This window comes from Mesoplodon bidens (genome assembly GCF_964165515.1).
Source record: "Mesoplodon bidens genome assembly, chromosome: 10".
Classification (NCBI taxonomy): Eukaryota; Metazoa; Chordata; class Mammalia; order Artiodactyla; family Ziphiidae; genus Mesoplodon; species Mesoplodon bidens.
Window position 1 is genome coordinate 41,417,874 of NC_138172.1, and position 12,977 is coordinate 41,430,850.

At 46.5% G+C, this 12,977-nt stretch overlaps 1 long non-coding RNA gene across 1 annotated transcript; it reads left to right on the forward strand.

Moving 5' to 3' along the window:
• On the forward strand, positions 1 to 1,832 carry LOC308623592. The gene is made up of 3 exons (XR_014016852.1): positions 1 to 206; positions 1,503 to 1,615; positions 1,754 to 1,832. It is a non-coding gene; the product is annotated as an uncharacterized lncRNA (long non-coding RNA).
• Positions 1,833 to 12,977: the final 11,145 nt, after the last annotated feature.

Consider the following 12,977-nt stretch of genomic DNA (forward strand, 5'->3'; position numbering starts at 1 on the left):
TTTTAATAAGTAATATATGCGTGCTGTTTTTGTTTGTTTTTTGTTTTGTTGTGTTGGTATAAAATGTTGAAAGAACACAGAGATACCTAGAATTAGACATGAATGCCCCCCTTCACCACCACATCCTTTTGCCTCAACTCAATCCCTCTTTCCTTTTCAGGTACAACCACTCCTGAATTTGATGTGTCTCCTGGTCCTTTTTCTAGGTATATGTACAAATATATGTAGAAATAAGACATGTGGCTTTTTAAATATAAGTGCAATGTTATACATGCATGTTTTACCCTTAAGTTCTTTCCAAGTCTATACATATAGATTCACGCTCTCTTTCTAACCAGTACATGTTAAGATGTACCATATACCTTGTTATGGATACACGATCCCTGTTTAATCGTTCCCTTATTTATAAGCATTTAGGTTATTCCTAGAATTTTATACATACATGTGCAATTCTTTTGGGGGGGGATAAATTCACAGTGTAGCCCATGTAAATTGGGGGCAGTCCCACCAGGTTGTCCTAACAAAGGCTCTAGGAACTTATTTTCACTACAGACTTATAAGAAGGCCTACTTTTATAAGCAAAAAAATATTTTTAAGGATAATTTGGTAGTTCGTGTCCAACTTTTACAACTCCACTAAAGCAATTACACAAGTGTACAAATATACAGGCATAAGGATGATCTTTGCAGAGACAGTGAAGAGCTGGAAACCAACCAAACACCCCACAAAAGATAAAAATTCTGGGAGCCTCTGTCCTGTGTACAGGGTAAGGATGGTTAAATGTGTCAGGAGAGCCCCAGGGTAGGGAGGGGGTGTTTAAGCCCATGCACCTTACCCTCGCTGCACTCAGCTTCACAGAATCCCAGCACCTCTGGGTCTCTCCCTGAACACACCCAGCACCCTCTATGCTGAGATGGGGGCAGGGGGCCAACCCAGTGTAGATCCCACACCAGCCATCAGGGGCCACAGTTTGGTGACTTGTTGGGTGGGCTCAGGACTGGGCAGATGAAGCCTGGGCAGGGGTTCAATCCAGCTCTGGGAACTGCGGATTCGCAGAGCTGCAGAGGCCCCTGTGGTGTGTGAACAAACAGAGGGTCAGGCTCACCTGTGGTAGGAGCACCACCTGTCCTATTTCCACGGTCCCTTCCTCGGGATTTGCTGCAGCAACACGGCAGGGGAAGTGGTGAAAGCACTCTGCAAACCCAAATCCACTAGGAGTAGAGTCCATGCAGCTTGCGGAAGCCTCCCCACTCTGCCTTGCACGTCCTGCCTCGCGTACAGCCATGCACTGCAAATAGTGTTGGGCAGGCACAAGTTTTTTTGTAATTTTAAAAAAGAAGGGAAGTAGGAAAAATGCAGCAGGCACATAAAGAAAGCCCTGACCCTAAGAATAAATAGATGAAGAACACTCTCATTAGTTAGTCTATGAAGTTCTACCTTAAAATATCTGGGGAGAGAGGGTGTTAGGAACTTAAATAATTTGTCTTTATCTCCCATCACAGTGCAAGGCCTAGAGGAGGAGCAAACCAGGACTTCCTCAGGTACCTGGGCCTCACCTGTCCCAGAGAATGAAGAGACCAGTCTCACCGTGCAGTCTGGGCAAGACACCAGGGTGGTAAGTTAGGTGGGTGGTCAGTTTGCCCTGAAGAATACAGATGGCAGCCCTGGATTCTGGGAAGATGGTGACACACGTGTTTGTCCTGCCTTCCTTGTCCTCTCTGCACTTTTTTTGGGTAACACCGCTACCTCGAAGGCTATCTGAGCATCATGTTCTCCTTAGATGCACAGGGAAGGGAGTGGATCTAGGCTTCATTCTCTAAACTTCCAGGTGAAGGCAGTTGACCAGAAGCCATGGAGGGGGGGCTTGCCTCTCCTGTAGGTGTGGGACAAAGTCCAAGCTGGTCAGACCCTGTCTCTCCCTGACAGGTGACAAACTATCTGCTGCCCAGAGGGGCCTTGGTGACCCTGGGGGACCTGGAGGGGCCTGCGGGGCTGGACTGACTTGCTCCAGGACCTCACTGCTAGGACAGCAGCCCCTGGTCCTCACCACCAGGGTGCTCCTTCTGGTCCTCCGGCAGAGGTCCCAGTTTGCCAGGCCATGTTCAGCAAACCTACAGAAAACTGACTGGGAGAATTACAGACCACAGAAGGAAAAGGAAACCGCAAAACCCACTCGCCAGCTGATCCCCTTCTAGTTCATATTTTACGGCACATCTTAAAGGAGTCGGCAGGAACCAGAGACTCCTAGAATGTGGTTCAAACACCAGGCACTTCAAGTGAGGAGCAGTCGAAGAGCTGAAACAGAATCTCGAGGGTGAGAACAGCATCTTGATCTCACTCTGAAAAAGAGGGGGGGAAAGTGTAATGTGGATGGAAAACTCCAATGAGAGGAGTTGGGGCCATGAAGGTGCTAACATGAGAGTTTGGTAAAAGCACATCAAGTAGGAAAAGTGAGCAGCCAAAGAAGTCAGGAAGGAAACAGAAAGAAAAAAAAAAAAAAGCCTTGGGAAGCAGTGAGAAAGCTTGTCAGGTTCAGGAACTTGGGGAGAAGGCAGAAAGGGGTCTGTGAAGGTCACTTGGGGTCACTTGGCATTAGCTTTGGGCTCTTGGGTGACAAATCAGAAACCATCTTGCACTTAGTTCCAAACACTTTGAGAAATGCAAAAAGTCAGAGCCACAGAGATTTTGGAGCCCGTGTGTCAGCTGGTCTCAACTCACTCTTAAGAAATTGAGAAGTGATGTGATGTGCCCCGGGGCCTCATGGCCAGGGAGGGACAGAGGGGTCGTGAACTGGTTTTTGGTTTTGAGTCACTTCCTCCCACCCCCATGCTTCTTGCATCGGAGGCGGATCCTGGGCATTGCTGCGCATGAAGTCCCTTCCCTGCACTGTCCTGAGTCCTGACTCTGAATGAGGCATTGTGTCCTTACTGGGTGCAGGACTCAGTCTAGTGGGGCCCCTGCTTGCTCTTGCTCTCACGTCATCCTCACAATAATCCTTCGATTGTGGATATTGGTATCATCCCCAGTATAGACACAAGGAAAGTGAGATCTAGAGAACTAACGTCTGCCCACAGTCACGGAGCCACTGGGTTTTCTCCACAGCGAACCCATCACTGTTCAGAGTTTCTAGAGGTGGTTTGCCTTGTTAAGAAAGTTTCCATACAAGGCAGTACAGACTCGAAACTCTGATCAGTCACCACTGCCTGGCCCCTTGGTGACCGAATGCCTCCTTGGCTGTACGCCTGGTTATATATTTGTAATACCACACATTTTATCCAAGGCATTTGCCTAATAAAGACTGGTTTTATGTGCAATGAAGATAAAGACAAGGACAGCTGGTTTACCGATGACCGATGGGAACCCCAGGCACTTTCCCTGCTGGGCACATCTCATCTTCCCTCTGCAGGTGACAGCAGCAGCTCCAGCAGTTACCTTGATCCACTCAGCTCAGAAGCAGCGGGCAGTACCGAGCCCTGGAGGCCAGGCGGGCTCCGGATCTGGCCAACTTCTTTACTCCTCACCTGTGCCTGGTCCAGGCCTCTCCTGGGTCCCAGGGGACTTGGTGGATGCTCAGTCACTGCTGTACCATTGTCATGACAGCAGCTGGAGGAAAGGTAATGTGTGACTCTGCGTATGACCTTAGGCCACCTGCCTTGCCCCTTCAGCTGGCTGGGGGCTCTAGTGGGGCCTAACACTGTTTTATAAGGTAGCTGAATAAACAGCTGAAACCCCGATTAAAGAAGTAAAAGTCCCAAACACAAAACCTTTCAAGATAACAATATAGGACAGGGCTCCTTCACTTACTCTTTCAAAGATTTGTTTGTCACCTACTGTTACTGAACCAAACTTGGGTCCACTTGCCCTTGCACGATAAAGCCAATCTACTGACACTGGTCTGTGATGAAGGAAAGTGCAGCGTTTATTGCAGGGTGCCAAACAAGGAGTCTAGGCAGCTAGTGCTTAAAAAACCCAAACTCCCCAAAGGCTTTCAGGGAAAGGTTTTTAAAGACAGGGTGAGGGAGAGGGTTGAGGGGTGTGTGGTTAGCTCATGGACATTCTTCTGATTGGTTGGTGGTGAGGTAGTTGGGAGTCAACATTATCAACCTTCTGGTTCCTACGGGTCTAGGGTCTATGTGCTGGTGGTCAGCATAGAGTTAACTTCTTCCCTCTGGTGAGGTTTTCAGTGTCTGCAAAACAGTTCAAAGGACATGGCTCAGAATACTATCTATAGCCCTTGAGAAGGGACTAAAGTTCCCTGACTGTTTAATGGCTAAACTATTACTATTTTGTCTTGCTTGACTGTTTTCCTTTGTTTCTGCATTTTCTTACTTCTCTGATTAAATTTATTCTTTGGAACTCGGGGAGGGCCTGGGAGCCTAAAATTTTACTACAAACAAGAGGCAGGTGGAGGACATGGCGGGGTCTGTACTGGGAAGACCCCATAGGGTACTGCTTGGTTACATTACTATGTGCTAAGCATTTTTCTAGATACAGCAGTGAACAAAGCACAAGAGACCTCAGCCTCATGGAATTCAAATCCCTGTCCTTGTGGAGTGACACAGACAACACACAAGTAAGTATGATGACAATGAACCAACACTAGGATGAAAAAGACCTTGTGATGGAAGGTGTTGGGAGGGGTGCCCTTAGAGAGGCCAGGGATCTCTGAAAAGAAAACCTCTCAGTGGGGCCCCAAATGGTGAGGGTGAGCCCTCATTGAGGGGATCCCCATTCATGTCAAAATGGGGGAGCCCACAGTCGGGGTGCTGAGTTCAGGGAGGGAATGCCTGGGCTTTCAGACTCTGGGACACAGGGCTGCTATCCTGGTGGGTCAGAAGAGGCGAGCTGGGGCAGAGAGTGGAGTCCCAGGCAGCTGCTGTTCCTCCTGCCTCCAGCCTGAGAGCCAGGAGGTGGGCCTGGTCTTTGCCCTCACCTTGGGGAAGGATAAACCCCTCTACCTGCTGGGGCCACCACCTTGGGCAGGTGCAAATATTGTTTTCAGGCAAGAGCAACAAAGAATGAGCTGCCCCTGACATATTCAGGGAAATCAGCTATTGGATTTTAATCCAAATATCTCCCGAGGTGGAGGCGGGGCACAGAAAGGCTTGGGTGAGCCTGGCCACCTCCTGCCACGCCACGTGTCCGGCTCAGGAGTGGAGCAGAAGGGCGCTGGGAGCTGAATGAGTTGCCCTGAGTGTGAACTCAAGTTACTCAGCACTGCTCTGTGCGGGTTGAACTCAAATGTTTTGCCAAAACAACTGCAGAAGAATAAACAAAAGGAAGGAAAGTAGACCAGGGATACAACCCTCTCAATAATCCAATTAAAATGAGAACCTAATCTGCCTACTTTCTTTCTTTTGAATTTTATTTTATTATTTTTTTATATAGCAGGTTCTTACTAGTTATCCATTTTATAAATATTAGTGTATATATGTCAATCCCAATCTCCCAGTTCATCCCACCACCACCCCCCTGCCACTTTCCCCCCTTTAATCTGCCTACTTTCTAAAGCCATTGCTTTAGAACCGGGCCACGTGCTCAGCACTGCCCTGTGGTTTGGCAAGGAGTGTTCAGCACACGCTGCAGCAAGGCAGCCCAGGGGAAATATTTGGAAGAGACTCATAGGAAGAGAGGTGGTTACTGGGAAGCATGGTGGTAGGACCTCCCCCACTCCCTTCCAAAACATTTCTTGAGCACCACTTACATGCTGGCACAAGTACCACGGGGACAACGATGAACAGACTGCCCGGGCTCTCATTCTGCCCACAGCACGTGGAGGCACAGGCCTTTAGGGTGACTTGCTAGCAATGGGCGGGGCTGAGACTTGCTTCTAGGCTGTCAGAGTCCAAACCCACTGTGTTGGGAAAAAGACCAAGGTTTGGATGGCCAGCCCTTGGCAGCCTGAAAAGATGTGTCTGCGGTTTCCTGCTCTTCTCCATCCTGTTTAAAGGCCCTTCTTACTCACCACTCCTCCTCTTCCCAACAGAGGCCCCACCCAAGAAGGAGGCTTTTCTCCCTGTGTGCCAGGAAAGGGCTCACTTGATTTCTTCCAGTTCCAAAGGGGAAACTGGCCCTTCAAAAAAATTATCCAAGCCGCTACATGATCTCCAGGAGCACGCTTGAATGGGTGTATGTATGTATCTATTGAGCTACCTATGGCTCTGAACCTCCTTTTGGCCATTTTTCAATGGGCGTTTGGAACAACTTGCTTCCCAGTGAGAGCACCTGCCCCAGTGATTGACAGACGCCAAGGGAAGGGCCACATCCATCTCAAAGAACATCAGTCAGGTCTGCCCTCCTAGCAGTTTCAAGTTGGAAGGAGGCTGGGGACTGGTAACATGGCCATATGGGGAGAAGGGGCAGTCTTTCCAACTCTGCACACTAGGTGTGCTTGCTTGCCCTGCAGACCAGCGCACACCGGGCAGCTGTTATTCTCTCTCCTAAGAAGTGAGATGAGGCACAGCTGAATTCAGAACTAGCTCCAAAGAGCTGCTCTGAGTGACTCTTGCAGAGAAAAGAATAAGCTTCCATGCATTTCCCAGGCTGGAGGGCACATCACCAGTTGCAATCACCTGATGCTTCTCACTTGGGGCTTTTAGGGGCTCATGGAGTTACAAAGCAGTTAGTCTTATCTCCCTTTGTGGACTTCCCTCCTCCTTCCCCTGCCCAGAGACGGAGGAGTCTTGGACTTGGGGGTGACACTGACCTTTGGCTAGGCTGTGCCTGTGCTGACAGAGATGGAGCCAAGACTCAGCAACCGTGAGTGGAGAGAGAGCCGAAGCTTCAAGGCAAGGGTCTTACGCAAAGGATCTAACCATCTTTTGTCTGGTGAGACTGTCGACATTTCTGTTTATAACTGATGCATTTGTACAACTGGGACACACTTTAGAGGGGGAAACACCCTTTATCCAAATATCCAAGTACTATAGAAAAATGAACATCTTACTTTTCACAATACCAAACAAGATTTGATTTTCTTTTCATAGCACATGGGTTTTATTTTGACGGGCTAGTCTGGTAAATCCTATGATAATGTCAGTTTTTCTGATTGACTTTGATTACATGATTTATCATGGCTTTTTTTTTTTCTTTTTCCAAATAAAAACAAACTGGAGTGATTTGGAATTACAATAGATAATCTCTCCCTTGTCTTTTTCTTTTCTTTTTTTTTTTTTTTGCGGTACACGGGCCTCTCACTGTTGTGGCCTCTCCCGTTGTGGAACACAGGCTCCGGACACACAGGCTCAGCAGCCATGGTTCACAGGCCCAGCCGCTCTGCGGCATGTGGGATCCTCCAGGACCGGGGCATGAACCCGTGTCCCCTGCATCGGCAGGTGGACTCTCAACCGCTGCGCCACCAGGGAAGCCCCTCTCCCTTGTCTTTTTTTTTTTTTTTTTTTGCGGTACGCGGGACTCTCACTGTTGTGGCCTCTCCCGTTGCGGAGCACAGGCTCCGGACGCGCAGGCTCAGCGGCCATGGCTCACAGGCCCAGCCGCTCCGCGGCATGTGGGATCTTCCCGGACCGGGGCACGAACCCGTGTGCCCTGCATCGGCAGGCGGACTCTCAACCACTGCGCCACCAGGGAAGCCCCTCCCTTGTCTTTTGATTCCTAGTGCATGGATGGCTCCCTATGCAACTGGGACTAATCTGTGACGGGTTCATTTACATCACACATTGAACATAAGACATAATTGTGTGGCTTAGTAGTGCTGTATCACTTAGGAGAAGAATTGTGAGCTCCCTCTTCTGCTTTCATTTCTCCTTATTTATTTATTTATTTCCTGATCAGAGTTGACATAGTGGGTACAGTTGCCCAAGTCTGCTGGGAGATGCCAAGGCTCCTGGAAGCAACCAGAACTGGAGAGGACCCTCTCCTCTGAAGGAGCCCCAGACCATGCTGATGACAGTTTTGTCAAACAGCAGGCTGCCTTGTTCTTCCTCTCTTTATCATCTTCCCTCTATGTGGGGATGTAGGAGATGGTCTCAAGAAGTGTTAATTGTCTTTAACACAGCCATTAATGAGAAATGAGAAGATAAGGAACCAGCTCCCTTCCTGCCTTCCTCTCCCTCTTCTTCCCTCCTTCCCTCCCTCCTCCTCCTCCCTCCCTTCCTCTCCTGTCCTCCCTCCTCCATCTACAGCATCCACAGACCAGCTCTAGGGTCCCTGGAGGTTGGCATCCAGGGGCTGAGGATGCTGACAGACCAGTGGGGAAGACAGACATGAAAACAAATCAGGGTGTTGGAGTATTATGGGATCTATGAGAGACGTGTGAGGGGATTCAGCTCACAGAGTGGTCCTTCCCCCACAGTAGTTGGAGTGGGGGTGGGGAGATAGGAAAAGTGGGAGGTGGAGGAGGGGTGGAGGCACAGATTGTGTTCATCACCACCCCCCATGCAAGATACTTGTATTATACAGGCACAGCTCTATCTCTGCCAAGGTGGGTGTTACATTTTTTTTTCTTTTCCATCATGGATTATTACAGGATATTGAATATAGTTCTGTGTGCTATACAGTAGGACCTTGTTGTTTATCCATTCTATGTATAACAGTTTGCATCTGCTAATCCCAACTCCCAATCCATCCCTCCCCCACCCCGCCCCCTTGGCAACCACGAGTCTATTCTCTACATCTGTGAGCCGGTTTCTGTTTCGTAGATAAGTTCATGTCATATTTTAAATTCCATATATAAGAGATATCATATGGTATTTGTCTTTCTCTTTCTGACTTACTTCACTTAATATGATCATCTCTAGGTCCATCCATGTTGCTGCAAATAGCATTGTTCCGTTCTTTTTTATGAGTAGTATTCCATTGTTTATATGTACCACATCTTCTTTATCCATCCATCTGTCGATGGACATTTAGGTTGTTTCCATGTCTTGGCTATTGTAAATAGTGCTGCTGTGAACATAGGGGTGCATGTGTATTTTTGAAGTATGGTTTACTCAGGATATATGCCCAAGAGTGGAATTGCTGGATCATATGGCAACTCTATTTTTAGTTTTTTGAGGAACCTCCATACTGACTTGTTGACTCAGGAGTCCAAAGGCCCAGCCCCTTGCTTCAACTGGGAATGGCTCTGAAGGGTCAACCAGCCCTGGGGCTCCCATGGCATCAGCTGAGGCCTCCGTTACACGTAGTATCGCTGCTGCACTGCAACATCGCAATTAACTTCTCCTTCCCGGAGGCAGCTCCCTTCAAGTGTTATTCCTAGGAGCTCCCCCCAGGAATCCCCTCCTGCACACCAACAGCTCAGCTTCCTGGGAACCTGACCTAAGACTCATCCCAGAGCAACCATTTTCCCCTACACTGTTTCCTTTTATTTATTGACATCATCATAGCATAATTCTGTCATCATTTTCACTGAAAAAGAGACAACTCTTCTCCATCTAGCCATTCACCTTGAAGTTGATTTTCTTTCCTTGTAATTTCATAGTTGTCCCTGGCTAACTGCCTCACTCTCCCATGAATGCCTCCATGGACCTCACTAGGATTATTTGTAACCTCACAAATTCAAACATCATAAAGAAAGCTTGCCTTTAGTCTTTACAAAACCTTAATTTTCCAGTTATAAAATCAATTATATGCAATTGTAGATAGCTTAGAAAATAGGATGAAAAGTTACTCATAATCCCCCTACTTGGAAATGACCACTTCAGTATTTCCATGTTTCCTACCTTTTAAGAATTCTGGTTAAGGCCACACTGTGCCCTGCCTTTCTCACCTGACATTGTGTTTTATACATTTCATGTCATGAAAAACTCTTTCTAAAGATGGTATTTTAAAGGTGGTCGTATTCCAAGGTTAAGGTTGAGTCCTTGTGCAATAAACCCTTCTCCGATGTCAGGCCTCTAGGTCAGCAACAGTGATTTGAGTGACCCAGGGCAAGTCCACGCACATGGAGTAACAGGGTCAAAGGCCAAAGTGCTTTCCAGTCGGTGTGGACCCAGGTGTGTCTTTATTGGTTCCCATGTGGACACTTTGCTTTGAGAAGTCTGTAAGTTTTTTTTTTTGCCATACGCGGGCCTCTCACTGTTGTGGCCTCTCCCATTGCGGAGCACAGGCTCTGGACGCGCAGGCTCAGCGGCTGTGGCTCACGGGCCCAGCCGCTCCGCGGCATGTGGGATCTTCCCAGACCGAGGCACGAACCCGTGTCCCCTGCATCGGCAGGCGGACTCTCAACCACTGTGCCACCAGAGAATCCCCTGTAAGGCTTTTGAGGGTAGAATCTAGAGTCTTTTGCATCCCCTTGCACACCATTTCCCAAAATGTACCTCTGGTTCATGATTTTAGATGGCATACAGGTGAATGTTATTATTATTATTATTTTTTAATTTAAAGACTGGTATAAATTATCCAGGACTTCACAAATGCTATTGTTTGGGACGAGTAAAAAGCACTTAAGTGGATAGATGTTCAACGTCACCAGTCATTAGGGAAATGCAAATCAAAACCATGTAAGATAGTACTCTACACCCACTATGATAGCTGTTTTGAAAGAATAAAAGCAAAGCCCAGAAAGCAGTGAGTGTTGGTGAGGATGTGTGGGGAAATTGGAACCCTTGGGCACTGCTGGTGGGAATGCAAAGTGGTGCAGCTGTTATGAGAAACAGATGGTGGTTCTTCACAAAATTAAAACATAGAATTACCATTTGATCCAACAATTCCACTTCTGAGTATATAGATCAAAGAACTGAAAGCAATGACTGGAAGAGATATTTATACACCAATGTTCATAGCGCATTACTTACAATAGCCAAAAGGTGGAAACAACCCAAATGCCATTAATGGATGTATAACAAAATGTGGCATATACATACAATGGAATATTATTTAGCCTTTAAAAGGAAAGAAGTTCTGACACATGCTACAACATGGATGAACCTGAAGACAGTATGCTAAGTGAAATATACCAGTCACAAAAGGATATACATGACTCTACTTATGTGAAGTGTCTAGAATAAATTCATGGACCCAGAAAGTAGACTAATGGTTGCCAGGGGTTGTGGGGAGGAGGAATGGGGAGTTAGTGTTTGAGTTTCAGTTCGAAAAGATGAAAAAGTTGTGGAAATGGATGGTGGTGATGGTTGCCCAGCAATGTGAATGTACATAATGCCACTGAACTTAATACTTAAAAATGGTTGAAACGATAGGTTTTATGTTATGTATATTTTACTGCAATACACAAATGAGTTGATGTAAAGAAAACAATTAAGCACAGGTGATGTGGCCCGTATAAGGTAGAGTGTGAATGCCCAACTTTGGAAAACACGGTCCAGCCTTGCCCACAGTGTGGTTAGGGATTACAGTAGTTGCATGCAAATGAGAAGCCTTCTTTTAATACTCCATTTTTTTTTTTGGTTAAAAAAATTTTTCCATTTCTGGGCTAAAAAATGTTTTACACTACTTTGTGGGAAATAGGAAGGTAGAAAGAGAAGAAATGTGACATTTGTTGAGAAACTTTTTGTGCTAGCGTTTTATTTTGTTCACTTCATTCTAACAACACTGGTGTAGGGACTAACCTGGTTCAAACTGGGAAACTGGGCCCCACTGCCAGTAAGTGGACAGAACAGCTCTCCCCACTGGGTGGCCCACCCTCATGCTCTGAGCTCTCTGGGGTATCCCTCACTGCTTCCCTGCCTATCCCATTTTCACCTTCTGTCATTGGACATTGAAAAAAAAAATTCCACTCATTTGGAATTTTCCATCTGCAGGGCATTAATTTGGAAAAACATGAATTGTGGATCCAGCAGTACATAAATAACGGAAGCAAATATTGTCCCTCACAGCAGAACACACACACTAAAGCCAGAAACAAAACTGGGCACCACTCTGAGCTCTTGGCGCTTCCAGTTTCCTCAGTTTTAAGCCTGTTGTAGTCATCTCGTTCCATATGAAAACAAAAATACGCCCTCACCGTGGAAAACAGAGAAGTGCAGAGGAAAAAATCCCACCACCTAGAAATAACCACAGTTCACACATTGATCAACGTACTTCCCACTTTTACTGGGCAGACCAGATACACCAGATACATATTTACAAAATGGGCTTTACAATGTATAGTTTTATCATCTGGCTTACAACTAAATATATTGTGAACATTTTCTCTTTTACCACTGTTAAAACAATTGCATAGTATGGAGAAATCATAATGTATTAAGCACTCTTAATACATTGAGGGAATTTAGATATAATTTTTTTTCAAGGAAACTATTCTCTTTCCAAATCCTTGAGAAAACAGGTGTCCTTGTCTTACACAGCTTCCTACTGATGACAGAAACTTGCCCTTCAACTTAGCTTTTTAATCTGCTTCTCTGTACCATCTGATCAACCAAGTATTGCATTTTATTTTCTCAAATCTCTCATTTGCTCCCACTTTTCTACCTAGTCTCTCAGGGATACACAATTTCCATTACTCCAGCATCCTGTCTCTCACCTCTGATGTCTGCCCCCTCCCTTCTCCTTTGCTCCCCTTACAAATGCTTCCTTTCCTTTCATTTTCAGGATACTTTTAAAAAAATTAATTTATTTTATTTTGTTTATTTTGGGCTGCATTGGGTCTTTGTTGAGGTGCGCAGGCCTCTCATTGAGGTGGCTTCTCTTGTTGCGGAGCCCAGGTGCTAGGTGTGCGGGCTTCAGTACTTGTGGCACCTGGGCTCAGTAGTTGTGGCGCACAGGCTTAGTTGCTCTGCGGCACGTGGCATCTTCCAGGACCAGGGCTTGAACCTGTGTCGCCTGCATTGGCAGGCGGATTCTTAACCACTGCGCCACCAGGGAAACCCTTAAGATACTATCTTAATTGATTCTGATCACAACTCTATTCAATGCTTTATGCTCAGTTCCACATTGGGAGTAACCTTTAATAATCTGAAGATAGAATTCAATTATTTAAAAGAAACTATTAATAAGCCCTTGGTAGAGTTACATGTATCGAGAAACACAGGGCTTGGGAACAAGATATGGCATTTTTTTTT